The sequence below is a fragment of the Amblyomma americanum genome, chromosome 6 (genome assembly GCF_052857255.1).
Source record: "Amblyomma americanum isolate KBUSLIRL-KWMA chromosome 6, ASM5285725v1, whole genome shotgun sequence".
Lineage (NCBI taxonomy): Eukaryota > Metazoa > Arthropoda > Arachnida > Ixodida > Ixodidae > Amblyomma > Amblyomma americanum.
This window is the reverse complement of record NC_135502.1, coordinates 59,922,038-59,939,627: the sequence shown is the minus strand read 5'-3', so window position 1 is coordinate 59,939,627 and position 17,590 is coordinate 59,922,038. Positions and strand designations below refer to the sequence as shown.

The following is a 17,590-nucleotide window of genomic DNA, read 5'->3' as shown; positions in this document are numbered from 1 at the left end:
CCGCACATTCTGGAGCGTGCCTTGCTACTTAGACAAAGCGCCCCTTCCGAGTAGCCCGTCGCGTTTCCCGAACGCTGTCACGTGTGCAGAATAGTCTGGCCAGGTAAGCGCGCATGTGAGGCACCAAAGAGTGGCGAGGAAGATTTCTTAACGCGCTTGCTTAACTCTGTACGTTTGTCCCTGTGCTGCAAATAAGTCACTTGAATTAACCGGGGCCTCTTCCTCTGCAAACTGACGGCACCGACGGTCAAATAAGAGTATAAAATAAAAGAAACTTGTCCTACTTAAGGCTACAGCCGAAGGACACCGAAGTAGCACTGTAAATACAGGATGACTGCTCTTGTTCATACTGTGTACAGCGCTTAACTCAAAGTTACTCGAGTCAGGTTCCGAAAATATGCACACGTATAGTTAATTGTTATTCTCAGAGCCGTAGGAACCGATGCCGAACTGAGGAAGGGCCTTCCAAACTTTCAACTCGAGGTCAGAACGGTGTGCATCATCATCCCGCAAAGCTAGATTAGGTGGCGCGTGTGCCGTCCTAAGAATGCACTCGGCACACTGACAGTACATATATCCGCAGGCAGTATCACGACGCAACTTGGCGTTCACGAAATTTGCCTGTATCGGCGATTGCTTTTCCCCTTTATCTATCCCTCCTCCAGCCCAGCTGCAGCGCGGAATTACACAAGTATTGTCCGTCGCTATCGCTGCGATAAGGAACAATGGGGCGAGGCGACGACCGAAGAGAAAGGGTGAGCCACAGTGGTCGCTCGGCAAGGGTGAGAACTGGGGCAGCCGCCTCTGTGAATGTGGCGCCTTACGCCAGCCGCTCACCGGCAGCTCGCAAAACGCCTGTCACTGGCAGGTCGCTCGCTCACTCACTCACGCTATCACTTGAGGATTACGGGAGGAACACGCCGGCCACGCCTCGGCAAGTAAGTGAGCTCTCTTTCGGCGCTCCTAGTATGCTTCACTTTGCTCGGCACCCGCCACATATGGGGCAGCGTTTTCGCTTCATGGCCAGTACCGTGAAGGACCGCCGTGTTTACAAACAAAGCTGACTCGACTGCGGAGGCTGAGCTAGCTGTCTGCGTGCTTGATGGTCCTAACCCAAAGTGCATGCGTTCAGATATGTGACGCTCGCCGGTGGGTATCACTTCTGTCGGGCTTTTTTTTTTTTTTCGCGCTAAGCGTACAGGACGTGACGTCAGCTCTGTGCCTGTTACCAATACCATTGACTATAAATACCCTTCCTATTTAACTTCATTATCTAGTGAAGGCTCCGCCTTTGACCCTGCACTCCGCACTAGTTCTTCTTTAGTTTTTTGTTTTGTTTTAATGTTTGGTTTTAGGTTTTAGGGGGGTTTAACGTCCCAAAGCGACTCAGGCTATGAGGGACGCCGTAGTGAAGGGCTCCGGAAATTTCGACCGCCTGTGGTTCTTTAACGTGCACTGACATCGCACAGTACACGGGCCTCTAGAATTTCGCCTCCATCGAAATTCGACCGCCGCGGCCGGGATCGAAACCGCGTCTTTCGGGCCAGCAGCCGAGCGCCATAACCACTCAGCCACCGCGGCGGCTCCTGTTTTAATGTCGGTCCATTCATGAGTTGTACATGTAACCCACCCTGCCTCATACCGGCGTTGGCAGCGCAGTATGAGTTTTTCCCGCTGAAAATGAAAGTGGTCGTAAAAATGTCCCCGGTGCGACTTCGTCCTCATAAAATACTTGCGATCAGATTCAATAGCAGCTACCACAAACGCCCATTGATTGTTACACAGTGTCTACTCAGTTTCATAATTAAGAGTGCTCTACAATCGGAAGCACGCCCAGCCGGTGTCGATTCGCTGAAAAGCTTCCAACAAGCTGCAGGTCCCGGCACCGGCTGACCTGCATGTCATAGTGGCACACTAGAGCGAAAACTAAACTTTTTTTTTTCGCTTATGAAAAGGTCTCTAGCCCCAGTAAACAGTTGAGCCTCTGAGCAGTGCTTTGGCGAAGGCATGAACAAACGAAGCTATCAAAACATGCCCCTCACCTCCAGAATTTATTTCTTCATCATCATCATCAGCCTGACTACACCCACTGCAGGGAAGAGGCCTCTCCAATGTCTCTCCAATTAACCCTGTCCTTTGCCAGCTCACAATAGGCCACGAGACGAGGTCGCCTTGTACGACGAAAAGCAGCATATCTATCGCAGAGCGGATACCTTTTTCTGCTGCCTCGGCTGCATCCGAGCCCTTCGTTTTCTGAACTCCCGGCCATCGGCCACTTATTTATTTAAATGTTATTTATTTGACTTCAAGGGCTTATCCTGGGTTATTACGTAAGGGGTGGGCATTGAAGTGGTGATTACTGGAGACAGTTGTGGATGGCCGTGGTTGTCAACTTTGGTCGATTTAAAACGGGAGTGTTCTGTTATCACAGCGACGTGGGCGGGAACGTTATTCCGCTGTCTCGCTCTATGCGAGAAGGACTGTTGAAATGTCAACAGTGTTCGCACGCTGAGGATGAATGGCATTGGTATGGCTATAAAGGATGAGCCGAACACTCGTCGGATAAGTTGCTTGTCCGGTGGGAGAATAAAGAAAAAAAAATGAAGGTTATGTTTGGTTTGAAATTACTGCCAGGCTTTTCATTCGTTGACTAAGTTTACAGCCTGTTTACAAAGATAAACTTCTCTCCCTCTCAAGTGTAGTATGTGATTAACTGCCGATTTTAGCCTCGTATTTTTCTCGGAAGTGACCCGTTCTTTGGTGAAACGACCTGAATGTAATAACGTGTCCGAACGCATAGAAAGAAAGCGAATCAGCACTGTAAATTTACGCGTTTTTTTACAAAGAGTTGTCCTTTCGGCTCTGTACTTCAACAAAAAAGACTGGGGGCAATCACTTGGATTGATGCGCAGGAAACGCGATAGCATTTTTCTTTCACTCCCCAATCTACTTAAATTCTGGTTCTATTCCTATTCCTACTAGGCAACTACGTGAAATGTGTCACTTTGTTCGATCGCGGCGATTGCTCATGCCGCTACCCGGGTAGTGGCGCTGCTGTTAAGCGATGCGCCACTGCACCGGCAGGTGGCTGTTTCAAACCGAGCCACAGTGGGGCTTGTGAGACCCGGGTTTCCTTCTCGGAGCAATGCGAGAAGGAATAGCTCCCAGCCTCATTTTTGCCCACATGGATCGCAGGGAAACGATATGATTTGCACGTTGGTCTACTGCGGCCCGAATCATTTTCTGAGGCCATTTTCTGACGCCGCTACATGTGTATCCTCCAGCAAGGATTTTTTCTAATGCTCTTTTTAGAAGCTGAGTTATCTGCAGTCAAATTTTGAATTTCAGCGCCTTCGGGCTTTTCCCTCTCCTCTCGTCACTTTTTGCACGCTCAAAGGTCGGCGCTCCTCCGCCAGGTGGGAGGAGGGGGAACTTCCTGACCCCCGCCGGAGCTACGCGGATTCCTGGCCGCAGCCTTCGTAGCTGCCTGACGCCTGAAAGAATCTCACCAATAGCCATCTCTGAACTGGTATACGCAGGAGCGTGTGACGGAGGAGGGTGAGAGCTTGAAAAAGTGGCCGGAAAGGGCTCGCCAACTTTCGCGTCCGATTGTGGGTTCTCTGCTGCGTGTAGAAGTGTATTGTTTGCGTTTGGCTCAGGTGTTCACGACAACACAATGCAGTGATTGGGCAAGTTGATCTACTCTCCTCTGAAGGTGTTTCAGAGCCCCTTTGGAGTGTGGGACTTGCGTCAGGCAAGGGGTAGGTGTCAGGGTATTGAGTAGGATACATTTTACTGTATTTATGTACGTTTCAAAATGAGTTAGTCTGTGTTTGGCGCAAGGCTGCAGCATCTGATGTGCTTAGCTTTTTGTACGGTGGAGAGTATCTCCTGCGGTTGTAAGACGTGTTTCTAGTCGTTCGCTCGCTATATATGGACGGAAGAGATGTGAGTTGAGGATGGGAAGGACCCGTTCGCTTAATTAGCGCTCGAGCTAGGTTGTGAGCCGCCTCGTAACTCTCTTACCCGACGTGACCCAGTGTTCAAGTAATTCGGTGATGTTCTTGTGAAGGGGTAGCAGCAAGGAGTTCTACTGCTCTTTTCGGTGGTCTATACCGGTCGTATAATCGCGGCAGGCTTGCTCTAAGTCTGCGATAACGTGGGCCGTTTTGCCGGGTCTGTCTTGGTATCTAATAGCCATGGGTAGTTAAGAAGAACTTCTTGTTGGGCGAGTTGGTGCATACTGTTGTAGGTACGAATTGCGCACAAAAGACACACACAGGAAAAAGCACGAGGGAGACTGAGTCTCCCCTGAGTCAGTCTCCCTCGTGCTTTTTCCTGTGTGTGTCTTTTGTGCGCAATTCGTACCTACAACAATAGCCATGGCCACAGCTATGGCTCCAGCTGTGGCAGGGTTTTCTTCCCTAATGGAGGCTGTTCCCAGTGGGTTGTATATGTGGTCTACCGCAGCTATCACGATGGCGCCCCCATTCGGATGTGCCGCAACACCCACGTATGTGGCATATAAATGTCATTCTGGAGTTTTCGCCAGAAACGCTCCACTCGAGCCTTGAACCTTCACATGTGCAATTCATGGTGCATATGTTTAGGTATTAGGGTAACCGTTGAGAGAGAAACCAACTTAAGCAAACTTTACATGAGTCTCCGTATGCATACCCAATCGCTGCATGCGATACGAGCGGCAGCTGTCCGCATGGATTCATCAGTAATACTTGAAGTATACGTCTGCCCACGCATGCTTTTATACCGCCACAGACTCTGGGTTCAAACGACAGCTCTCGATCAATTCCGTTCTATCTCCTTTTTTCCGCCCTTCTCCACAGAAAGTAAAGCTTACATTGCGCACACGTCACGCCATTTTTAGGCGACACCGACGCTTCGTAACTGTCGCATTGCGATGTTGAGTAATCGGAGTTGCGTAGGGAACTTTTGCGGACGGCTCAGCGAGGCCGGGAAACGGCGTCATCGGAGCGCGTAGAGGCCTCAGTTCCAAAACACTGTGAATAATAATAATTGGTTTTAGGGGAAAGGAAATAGCGCAGTATCTGTCTCATATATCGTTGGACACCTGAATCGCGCCGTAAGGAAAGGAATAAAGGAGGGAGTGAAAGAAGAAAGGAAGAAAGGGGTGCCGTAGTGGAGGGCTCCGGAATAATTTCGACCACCTGGGGATCTTTAACGTGCGCTGACATCGCACAGCACACGAGCGCCTTAGCGTTTTTCCTCCATAAAAACGCAGTCGCCGCGGTCGGGTTTGAACCCGGGAACTCCGGATCAGAAGTCGAGCGCCCTAACCACTGAGCCACCGCGGCGGGTTCCGACACAGTGCACGATGGCGATTTTGAGTCGAGAACTCCGGCGAAAGAGAAAGCGAGGTTTACAAATCAATTCGGGAACTGATTTTTGATTTTGTCACACAGCGCCTTGCTCCATCATAAACTAATCTTGCGCGAAACCTGTGCACATTTCTTATCGTGTAAATAGTTTGTGTATATTACCTCTCCCCCTATCCTCTCTTGTTTTCTCCTCACCTCTTTCATTTCATTTCTCCATTCTGCCTGATATCCCTTATCTCCACTGCCCCAGCTCAGGTGCTTCAGTATCGATGGCAGATGCCGGGGCTAGCAAAATCCCCTGCTTCCTTTTTATTATTATTTTAATAAACCACCACTACTACTACTACACAGCGCCTGTCGACCTTGTGACTGGTGTTGTTCGCTTGCTTGAAAATGCCCTCAGTTGCTGGTTTTTGGTCAAAAGCTGCTTTCATTCCAACTTACTTCTAATCTGCTTAAATCACCGGTATAGAGCGAATGCACAACCGGTGTAAAGGCGCCTTGCAAATGCACGACACTTTCGTACCTCGCTGAATTATACTGCTGCTCGTTTAGATTATGCTTCGAACGAGTAGAGTTGTACTGGGACTGCGGACATCTTAGAACCACGGTGAAGCTGAGCAGTCCTCAAAGAAGCGCTGTTCTCGAATTAACATGTTAAAAAGTATCGCAAGGCATTGAGGGAAAACTGTCGTGCGGCATAGTTTTGTTTCATGCCAGGGACACATCATGCCTATACGAGTACGTGGCATTTTTTTTTAACTTACGGGAGTGCAACGCAGAGCTGTCAGTGCATAAAGGTCAAAGTAAAATATTTGCAGCGCCTGTTTCGGACAAATGGAAAGAGCCGAAACTCTAAACAGAAACGCGGGGTCAATAAAGAAGCTCGTCAAAAACGCCACCACCGTGCGTATCGGTACGAGCCGCGCAAACAATGCAGCAAAGCACGTTGCGTCGTCAGGAATTTTTCCGTGCGGTCACTCTCTGTTCACTCGCTCTTTTCCTTAGAGAATAAAGAGATTTTATCTCTCTTACCTAATTTCAGTCTGCTTTTTGTTGCGAAGCTGTTACGTTTCAGGTAATTTTTTGTGTTGTTCCTTTCACCCTCGAACAGTTTTTTTTTTTGCTTCCTCGTTCAATTGCTTCTTTTCTTTCATTCCTTCTTCATTCTTTTTTTTTATTCTGCCTTCCTTGCAGTGCTTTTTTGCAGTAGCTTGTGCTATTCTTTGCTGTAGCGCGCTTTTAGAACCTCAGCGCACTTAAAGGCCACACGCAAAAAAAAAAAATATAAGACGATGTTTTGCTCAAAGTTCGAATCCTCTCTTGCATTCTCTAGAGTGTTTGCAAAGGGCCGCATTCGTGGAAAGATTACGCTCTTGTCACATAGAGGACTACGATAAGTGAACATGCATCTTCCATAACCGCAAGGTGCACAAGTGTAGAATTTAAGAGTTGTAAGAAGAGTGCTTTTAAGAGTGGCCTATAGTGCGAAAGACCCTGATACGTCGCATTGCTTCACGAGAATCTGTGGGAAGACATAAGCGTGTGTGGACATCTTGTCCGGATACCTGTTCGGATATCTTGCTATACGAAACCATCTGGGATATACACTCGTTTAGGTTGATAAACGCTGGCATACTGAAAGGTCTGGGTTTTCGATATAACCTCGTTACCATAGCTGTTTACTCTACACTTGCGCTAACTCGGCCTGTTCGGAGGGTTGAACACGTATGCATGAACACCTCTGCAGGCTGGCCACATATTGGCCGCATGCCGCTATGAAACTGCTCCCTTTACAGCGATGTATGAGCGGTGAAGATGGGCAAATGTGCTTTTTGAATGTTTAGGCAGCACTCATGCTAATTCTTCAGACATGTACTCTGGTGTTGTTTGGGACGAGAATAAAAATTCCGCACGGATCGGATTGCAACAGTAATAAAGTGTTGAAAAAAAAAACGCCCCAATGGCAGCGTCAAAGCAGAAGAAAAGGCACCATGGGGCAGACAACTTCGCTGGACGCTGCCAACATTTTATACTATAATCGAATTTGTTCGCATTCCTAATAGCCACCATTTGTTCGCTTTAGTGTCTTGTTGAAGCACTTACGCAATTTTCGGGCAGTGACTCAGTGGTGGTGCTCGGCTACAGACCCAAAAGACGTGGGTTCGATCCCGGCCGCGGCGGTAGAATTTCGATGGAGGCGAAATTTTAGATGTCCGTGTGCTGTGCGATGTCAGTGCACGTTAAAAAAACCCAGCTGGTAGAAATTTCCGGAGCCTCATAGCCTGAGTCGCTTTGAGACTTTAAACCCTATAAACCAAACCAAACCAATTTTTGGGCACAATTACAAGCCGTTTTAATCCCACTCTGCTTTTACCGAACTGTCGCCTATTACGGATGGTTCTTCCCATCTCGCTGACTGCCGAGTTCCCGATATCTGTGTACGAATAGTATGTTTAAGTTTCATTCCCGCGAAGTGAGTCCTTATGATTTTAGCCTCAGTTCAAGTTACGCGGCACACACGCGGTGCGTTTAAAGCTGTGTAGTCAGAATATCAAACGATACGACGGCTGTTTTCATAAGCACCGGAAAAATAGCGGTTTTTGCAACATTCTAAGCACCTGGAAGCAACCGCGCACGCACAGATGGGCTGCGGCTTTTGATATTTCCACTTTAACCTTTCTTTTTTCACTTGTCTATTCATTGCACACGTGGCGTACTTTGTGGCAGTGCCACGATACGACGAATTTCGGTGCCTGGATCCTTTATTTGTTCCTCTGAACAGTGGAGATGACAGCGTTTTTGCAGGGATATATGCCCTGTTATTGTAGCGTTCTAGCGTACAGGAAGTACCAGCTGCTCTCTATCTGTGTATGAGCCGCCGCGGTGGCTGAGTGGTTATGGTGCTCGGCTGCTGACCTAAAAGAAGCGGGATCGATCCCGGCCGCGACGGTCGAATTTCGGCGGAGGCGAAATTCTAGAGGCCCGTGTACTGAGCGATGTCAGTGCACCCAACCACAGGTGGTGGAAATTTCCGGATCCTTTCACTATACGGCGTCCCTCATAGCCTGAGTCGCTTTGGGACGTTAAACCCCCATAAACCGTAAACCACCTTTCTCTGTCTGTGTGTTCCCGACCCTTCGAGAGCGCAGCAAAAACGCCGGCCGCAGCTGCAACTTTCAGCATTTTTATGTTTTTTTGTTTTTTCCCGATGGCGCGAATTGGGAACCAGCAAGTTGTGTGTTTTCGTCGATATGTTGTGCGCGTTGGGTCACCTTTAGACCATTGAGGCCAGTTTTTTCTCTCTTTTTTTAAAAAAACCCAACGGGCTACTATGTACGAAAGAAGTAGCTGAGGTCTCGGCGTGTCGAAACGCGGCAGGCCTAAAAACCCACTGAACGAGAACGAAGGTATGCAAGTGATGCAGATATTTCCTATTCTTCTCTTTCGACCGTGACAAGCTCCCATTATCGCGGCGCTCGTAATAACCAGCGGGAGATGAGCTTGAACATCTTCGCAACACACGCGTCAGTCGGCCGAAGAAGCTTCAGGCGGCGGCGCGCGTGTTTTGTGCGCCCCGCCGGGAGCTGCTGCTTTTGTATTTTGCGGCTCAAGCGTCGAGAGGCGGAAGCGTGGCATCTAACAAGTGTCATTGGAGAGGACCGGCTGTGTGTGAGCATTTGCGCAGCATGGGCTGTTGGCTGTCTACGTAACGACGAAGGCAGCCGACGCCCGTCAACTGAGTCGGCTCTCTCTTTTGCAGTCTGAGGCCTGGGATAAAATAGAGAATGCCGGTTAGCGGCTCGAGTAAGACGTTGACTTGCTTCTACGTGTTTGGCAACCGTCTCGATAGGTAAACCCTGCACTCACTCACTCACTCACTCACTCACTCACTCACTCACTCACTCACTCACTCACTCACTCACTCACTCACTCACTCACTCACTCACTCACTCACTCACTCACTCACTCACTCACTCACTCACTCACTCACTCACTCACTCACTCACTCACTCACTCACTCACTCATTCACTCACTCACTCACTCACTCACTCACTCACTCACTCACTCACTCACTCACTCACTCACTCACACTCAACCTCAACCTCATCAGTTGAGGTGTTGAGGTCTCCTTAGACGCCCTCACCTCACTTTTCCTGGGGCTACTGCTGACCTCACTCAACCTCACCTCGACCTCAAATTGTGAGGTTGAAGTCGGCTGCTCGACCTCAGAAAACAAACGAAAAACAAAGCAAAAAGCAATCAAGAAGTTTTTCAGTTAAAAGCAATTTTGGGAATCCTAGGCTGTCAGACAGGAAAGCCAAAATGATGATGGTATTATTTAGTACGGTGTGTACAGACACTATTGATGTGCACGCAGTAGGAAAAGCTTATACTCTGGGATGAACCCTCAGCGTATATGGCCTGCGGGCAGGGGTGTCCCATACGCGGTTACCACCAGTACGTCGGTGAGTACTTTATATGTGTCAATATTTGGCTACCTGCTTCGTGTATACTTGTTCGTATTGGAAGCCTCTCGCTCATTCACGCACGAACCGGCAATTCACAAATACAGACCTTGTACACTCTCTACCAGAAATTGGGAGGGGGGGGGGGGGGGAGGAGGTATTCACGAGGCTCTTTTCAGGCTTGAGAATAGTTACCGAATACAAGGAAACTGGCCGTCGATGTACTTTCCAATGCGACGGTTATGCAGACGCATATCAGTATATTTCGATTTTCTAGCTCCTTCCGGCATAGCGAGAATGCTCTTTTCAGTCCTGTGTATGTTGCCTTCGAAAACACTTAACAAGCTGCGACGACTGTAGTACACCAACAGAGGCACGTTGTCTTTATGTCTGTGTAGAAGCGAGCGACTTAATTTATTAATGCGCGAAAGCATTAGATGGCTCACTTTCAAGGTCATAGAGCAAAAAAGTGTCCGCAAGAAACGGCGCCATGCGACGTCACGAGCCGGCCAGTCACGTGACATAGGTGGTGACGTCACATAATTAAATAATGATAATTAATACAATTCGGTAATGTTGAGACTAATTAGTATGATTGGTGATGACACCATGTGAGTGTGACGTCATACCACGTCACGTGACAGCGATGCAATGTGTAACGTGCCATCAAACCTAGTCACGTGACGATGTAATTTCTCGTCATACCAACCCCCCCCCCCCCCCCTCAACGAGATCCATATGGATCCCACATTACTGCACTTGCGCGCATGACACATTACAAAGAGTGCCCACAACCCGGTCCACATTAATGACATTCGAATTGTCCAGCAGGTAAATGCGCCAGTTCTCATGTAAGACATACTGCAAAGGTCATGCAACGACACATTCTTTTGACTCTCGAGACGATGGCGATGATGCCCATGCTAACAGTGTGTCCTTATGAGCCCGGGGAAGTCTGACATACCGCTACCAAATTGAAAGTTGCCAGAATATTGATTAAATATTGTACATTGCCCAGCAACCGAAGACAATTATTGTGCGGGAAATTAGGAATATCTGCAGCTAATAATTAGGGATGATGATGTTGATGTTCCTGGGAGGTCAAGACCCTCCTCCGTTCCCGCCACTTCGCTCCAGGTGGCGATGGTAATGGTTTCGAAATCCTGGGAAATATCCGATGACTCGGTGAACCCGCGGCATTTTGAGAGAAAGGGCTAGATTACGTCTTCGAACACTGTGCCAGCTATTAAAATCACACGGGTCAAAACAACTGGCCTAGAATGGCTCTCCGCTCAAATTTCCCCGCAGCGAAATCTTTTTATTCCGAGACCCCTCCCCCCCCCCCCCCCCCAACTCTGGAGGAAAAAAAAAAACTCCTAAGTACGCATACGCCTCAACAGAATTCTAGGTGCAGTTTCGTCAACCAGTCTGAGACAAGCTGCTTTAAGTCAATCACTTATTTTCCTTCAAAACTGAACTAATGAAAGGTACGCCAGCACCCTCGACGTTTTTTACCCGCGAGCACAGCGCGAGCATTATGCGAAGCCGTTCAAGGTGAACGATGGGTTCCTGCAAAATAGTTAAAGGAAAGATAACGTGTAGTGCCTGGACGTCTGGAAGGCAGGCCGCCAACCTAACTGATCCCATACGAGAAGAAAAAAAGAGAATGATTAGAAAAATACTCACAAAAATTGCACACTAAAAACAGAAGCGAACAACAGTGTGCCCTATTAAACGTCATATTAGAAGGTTTGGAACAGCGACTCCGCAGCACAGCACGAGCATGTAATCAGTCCCATTCCCTCATCTTGATTAAAAAAAAGGAAAAGAAATCAGCTGCCACATCACCATACATTCATTATAGTTTTTCATTTTTTCGCCGCTGCAACGCCGCTATGCTGGTGCGTTCACTTCGTGCTGCGGTGTTCCGGCATAAGTGAATTTCCGAGAAGGAACAAGCAACCGGGGACCAAAAGAGAAGTTATTCGGAAGGATAAAAAAGTGAAATCATGTTTGCATCTGCCTGCATTGCGGAACGGGAATATACAGAATTCGTGAGATTCGAAAGGGGAAGTCACCGATCAAAAGCGTCGACGGTGTTATACAGGTTTCTCTGGCTTCGTTCTTCTTTAATCAAATCATCAGGTGTCCTTGTTAGGAACCACCTGAATCGCATTCTCTCGCCTGTGCCGACTACTCCAGTTTCTGTTAATTAAGCTTGTAATGTACAGCAGGATCCCCTTTATTCGACTGCAAGGCAAGATCCCTGACGTCAGCGCCGGCGACGAGCATGAACACGAAGCGCCAGCGGGGCAAGGGGGAGGGAGAGTGGCGTGCTGTGGCAGTAACATTCCTTCCGGGAAGACCAGAGGGGTGCTTCTTCCTGTAGGCTCGGACTGAACGGACTTAGCTTCCGGACAGCACCGGAAGCTAAGAGGGAACTGTGGGATCCGGTTGTCTAAACAGGGGAAACCGAACACCAAGCGTCATTGCATGAACGCTGCGGTGATGCGCTGCAACTCCGCTTCGGAAGCGGCACTCGTCGGAGTAAGACGTGGCAACTGCAAAAATTGTCGACCTCAAAATTTCGACCTCACTGAATGACGACGTCACTCAACTTGAAACTCACGCGTGAGGTTGAGGTCTGATTTTCTGACCTCACTCACAAAATTTCGAGCCCTCACGGACCTCACCTCAACCTCGCATCACGACGTGATGTCGACCTCATGAGGTCGAAACCTCATGAGGTGCCCACCTCTGCTAGTTAGTACGCTCAAGCTTCCAACTGCTTTTCAAAAATGCGTTCGGAACGTCCGATGGGACATGATTCGGTCGATCCCCCCGCGCGGGACCCTCTTTATTGTACGTCTCGCCTCGCACGTGGCCGATGTCATGGCCCGGAGCTTGCCGGTCGCAGCTGAGAATTAAGGGAACGATTACCACAGCTGGCGGAGAACGACGGAGCAGCTGTGTCAGAATGTCACATACCGTCTCCGCTAAAGGTCAGAGCACAGGCGGCGACAGCTTATGCCACTTGCTACTTTAATCACGTAAAACGCACTGAATTGCACAGCAAGCTTGCCTCGCTGAGCTGAGCGCCCTCTAGGAGCTGAAAACTAGCGGTGATTACTGATAACGCTAGGCAAAGGATTACGTCATGGAGGCTAGCTTGAACGACATGTAAGCGCCGGCGAATGCCAGTCAGGCGTCGGCACCCAAAAAGTGTAGAGAGTATACTGCCTTGGCTGCTTGCTGCTGCAGCTGCACCTACTGCTGTTAGCTGCTGCTGCTGCGCTCAAAGAGTGGTTGCATGAGCAGAGCAGCTGGTAGAGCGGCTGCTGCTGCTCCAGTGTTGATCGCGCTGCAGACGTCACGCGGCGACCGAGAAATTTCTGCGCCGCGATTCGAAGCATACTTGCAGCAATTGTTCGCAGACTTGCTCAAGACGTTGTGCCCGGTTTGTTCTTCGCGACTGTCTTCCGCGAAGAGGAGCCCGGTCACACTTCTGTCGCTACTTTTTATGTCATTTTACGTCTCTACGCACGGAGGAGTGTCGACTCTCGGTCACCTCTCTTTTCTTCGTAGCATAAGGTAGGCAAAATACGTTTTGTGAATTGCGCATGCTATGGATACGAAAGTTCTGCATTTGTGGTTTTCTCCTTGTCCTACAGGTATAAAATGCCACGTTGAGAACTCACTTCGCGAGTCAAGCTACGCGTAATACTAAAAATTTTTTCCTTTCGATGCCGAAAGTCGACAACATCGTCGACCGTTTAGCAATCGAAATTCATATTCATTTCTCTCCGTGAAAACGCTTCATTTTTTTAGCGCCATAGCAAATTCGCCAAATATTCTGAAAACCTTCGTACCAGATTTCTTTGCAGCCAGCATTGTTATCGCTGAATATCTTAGTTGTTAGTTAGAATTGTATCGTTTTTGTTGTTGGTATTGAAATTTTTTATTAATAACGGACAAGAAGGAAAGAAAAAAAAAGCAGGTAGTTATTTCTTCAATGGGTTTTATCGGGGAATAATTTGCGACTTTCTCGATACGGTGCGTTATACGGAGTTCGTTTGACAGTATTTAGGAAAAGCAATGCTGAAGTACAAAATTGTGAACCAATTAGCTTGATCTAATTGATGTTAAACCAGTTTACTAACGAAGCCGCTAACAATAGGATCAGCGCAACATAAGACGTCAGTCAAGCGAGGGAACCGACTTTTTTTCTCGAACGTACTCGACAATAGACCGCTAATTCTGCCATCAATCATATTTACAGAGATATCTGAGAAATATAACGTTTTTAAAGACCGAGTGTTTCTGCCAGCACTCAAAATTTCCTAAAAACAAGGCGGCCGAAAAAAAAATTTTCAGGAGTAAAGAGTCATAAGCTGCGGATGTCAGTAATTTTGAAACCCACACTTATAGTAAAGCTTATTACTTAAAATTTGTTTATTAAGTCTTAAATTAGCCGTCTGATGTTCATGGCAAATGGGGAGTTTGTACCCACGTACAAAACGACACGTCCCCACATACAAAAGGCGCCCGTGTGCTGTGCGACGTCAGTGCACGTTAAAGATTTCCAAATGGTCGAAATTTTTCCGGAGCCCTCCACTATGGCGCATCTTTCATTCTTCTTTCACTCCCACCTTCCTCCATTCCCTTATGGCGCGGTTGACGTGTCCACTGAGAAATGAGAGCGTTACTGCGCCTTCTCCTCAAAAACAATTTATTTATATTTATATCATGAGCACAGTTTGTGCATCGTGCGACAGTTGTGACACTTTTTCTCATAACCTCCTCATATTTAGCACGCCTTCCTTTTGCCATTGAAAACCATGTCTTCAACCAAGACCTCGGACAAGGACGACGGCAACGACAAAAAAATTCGCCCATTGGTTCGAGGGGAGTGACGTCACCACACCAGAAATGACGTCACTTCCGATAAAGGCATCGACAGCATCTAATGCTATCGCATTCACAACGCATAATGTATTGTCCCTCTGAATTATTTGCTCCATATCAAGTTCCCGTGGCTGTGGCTAGTAAAACATAAAACAAGGATATTAATAAGAAGGAATGCAATTAACAGACACTCCGAAGCTATAAAAGCGGATTACTGACGCTTTTAGGATAGTACCTGATCGATGTGTCCTGCTATATAGTGCTCAGCTATGGGGCCGGAACTTCGCAACTGAAGACAATGCTGCAAGCCCTGGAAAGGAAAACGATGATTGTTACATTAGGAGGGTGTAACAGTGCAATGTGCATTACGAAAAAAATTGGAATTAAATACATTCTACGTAAACTTTGGGCGATCAAGGTGATTCAGGCTCAATACTGGGATAATTAGGAATCAGTGAAACAGATTATCATCCTTCCGGTGACTTAATTGAGATTATTCAAGTTTTAATTTGATAATTTAACTGTAAATGGTTTTGATTCGTTTTAACCTGATAAACTACTCCCTTGCACAGTCGAACGACATCAAAAGACATCAAAAAATACCAAAGAAGCTGCGTTCTCGGTCACAGTTTTATGGAACTTTCCATTCTCCTTAAATCACTCTCAGTAAAAATAATCACTAGCGTAGGTGTTCATAACTCTGTATCATTTGCAAGCGTGATAGATCCTTGAACGTACGCGCACCATGGAGATAATTCCCCTGCATTACAACTTCCATTTGCAGATCGCCGAGGAGAAATTGCTACATCGGTAGCTCGGTGTGATAATGAATGACAAAGTAGAGGGCTATGTTGGTGCTGAAGACAGTGCTAGAAGCTGCAGTGAAGTTCTGCACCGCACACGTTGGTCGCTGCTTAAGCTTCCTACGCAGGATTCGGAGAAGTAAAATAGACGATTGGGCAAAGCTTTAATGGATAACGATGAACAAACGGTGCCAGATTGCAACAGAAACACCCGGAAAATTAAGTCACAGTGTCAGCGCTATCTAAGAGTTTATTTCACAAAGGGGCTAGCGCTGTCGCAAATTTTCTTACTTGTGTGAAAGCGACAGTCTCACGTTCCTTTCTCTGTGTATATTTTTTTTTTCTCGTTGTTCGTTCATTGTTATTCGGAGAAGAACACGTTTCCGTTCATCAAAACATCGAGCGGGTCAAAGCATGGCTTTTAGAGGACGTGCTTGAAGGCATTTGTTGGAGCTAATTTAATTCGGTTGCCAACAACTGCGTGACAGTGTGACGTGGTGACTGTTCTACGAGATTCTTTAAAATTAAGAAGTCAGATTTCTGTTCATCTGCGTCTTGCTAAACGCGGAGAAAGAAATTGTTTGTCGCCGCATTTCGCTTGCCTCCCCTGGTCCCTTACAAAAATTTCCTTAGCCAGTCTATAGACTGTCCATAGACTTCTGTCTATAACGTCTATTGATTCGCTATAGACACATCCTAAAGAACAGTCTATAGGAAATACAAATCCTATAGACAATCTATAGATTTATGGCCATAGACAAAACTTAGTCGACTTTTTTCTATAGACAGTCTATAGACTACGAATAGACAAATATATCCATAGGAAGGCAATAGAGTCTATAAGAATTCTATAGACAGCCTACAGACTATTTCTGTAAGCGGTATTTCTTCGTCCGTGACTTTCCTGGCGTTGACAGATATCTACGTCGCCAGAAAACCTACATATTGCACGACGGATCAATTTAATTCGCTTCTATTCACGCAGTTGGCAGCCGTCAAGTTCATTGCCTTTTAAGACAGCTAAAAAAAGTTTTTTTTTTTTTTGTAATGAACCTCGAAGGCATTTCCATTCTCAGGCGTTTTTGTCAGGCTTTTTGCACAGCTTCAGATGACGTACACAGCGTTTCTGCAACTCAAAGGCTAAGACAAATAAATTTTTTGTTCTTTTTTTTCTTGTTTTTGCTGCTGCTTGGTGCCAACGCCCTTGTTTGACCGGTGCATCCTTCACGACGCTTAGACTAAAAATATTGCGAGTGACGATCTTTCTGTGCGCTTTGTAAGGTCGCCGATACCGTTGGAATCTCCCGAGATATAACGTCCATCTGCTGCTGTTCCCCAAAGCCCGATTTTCCACTTTATATAGTTTGTCGTTAAGGGGGCCGCTGCAAACAAAAGAGCAAATTTAGTAAAAATTCTCAACTTACTTATTCTTTTCGTAACCCTCAAGTCTCCATCTGTCTCGCAACCAAAAATTATAGCAAAATATGCAGTAAAAATATAGAAAACTACGTATTTGTTTATTCGTGGTCGTCGAACAACCAAGCCATCTTGGTATCATTACGAAGAAGGGAATGAGAAGATAAGAGCTTTCGTTGGTGGCAATGCCGCATTTCTCTGCCTAAATGCAAAAGCATGCGAGGAGATTAACGAGGCATACGAAGGAGTGAACATTTAGGGTGATTTTCTCAGGCTTCAGTTTTTCTGCGATTGCTATCACTCATCCCTTCGGCATTTCGTAACTAATGACAGCAAAATGAGTATGTTATTTGCGCATGAACACCGATGCGTTAAGGATGAGAATGAAGCGTGTAATTTTTTATGTATACGTGCTATAATTTCCTAAAGATGCCAACAGAGAACGAAACCAAGGAGCATAGGATATTTTTTTAAATTTGTGGTGTTTATCAATGCGAGAAAAATAGGGCAATTATGTTGAACATAACTGATTGTAAAGCAGAAGAAAAAACAACCACATGACGCCGGTGGGATCCGCACCACAACCTCCGAATTTCGCGTCCGGTTCTTTACCAACTTATCTACGGCTGTCCAATGTTC

General features: G+C 46.9%; 1 protein-coding gene across 2 annotated transcripts in view; it reads left to right on the top strand.

Moving 5' to 3' along the window:
* The first annotated feature begins 782 nt into the window (after window positions 1-782).
* Window positions 783-17,590, top strand: part of alpha-Man-IIa (alpha-mannosidase 2) — a 71,658-nt gene continuing 54,850 nt past the window's right edge. Inside the window, exon 1 of one of the 2 annotated variants that reach the window (XM_077627112.1) lies at window positions 783-938. The gene's annotated coding sequence lies outside the window, so the exon portion shown is untranslated. Of the gene's footprint in view, window positions 939-13,124; window positions 13,419-17,590 lie in introns of those variants that run through there. The other variant, XM_077627110.1, reaches the window with a different exon arrangement.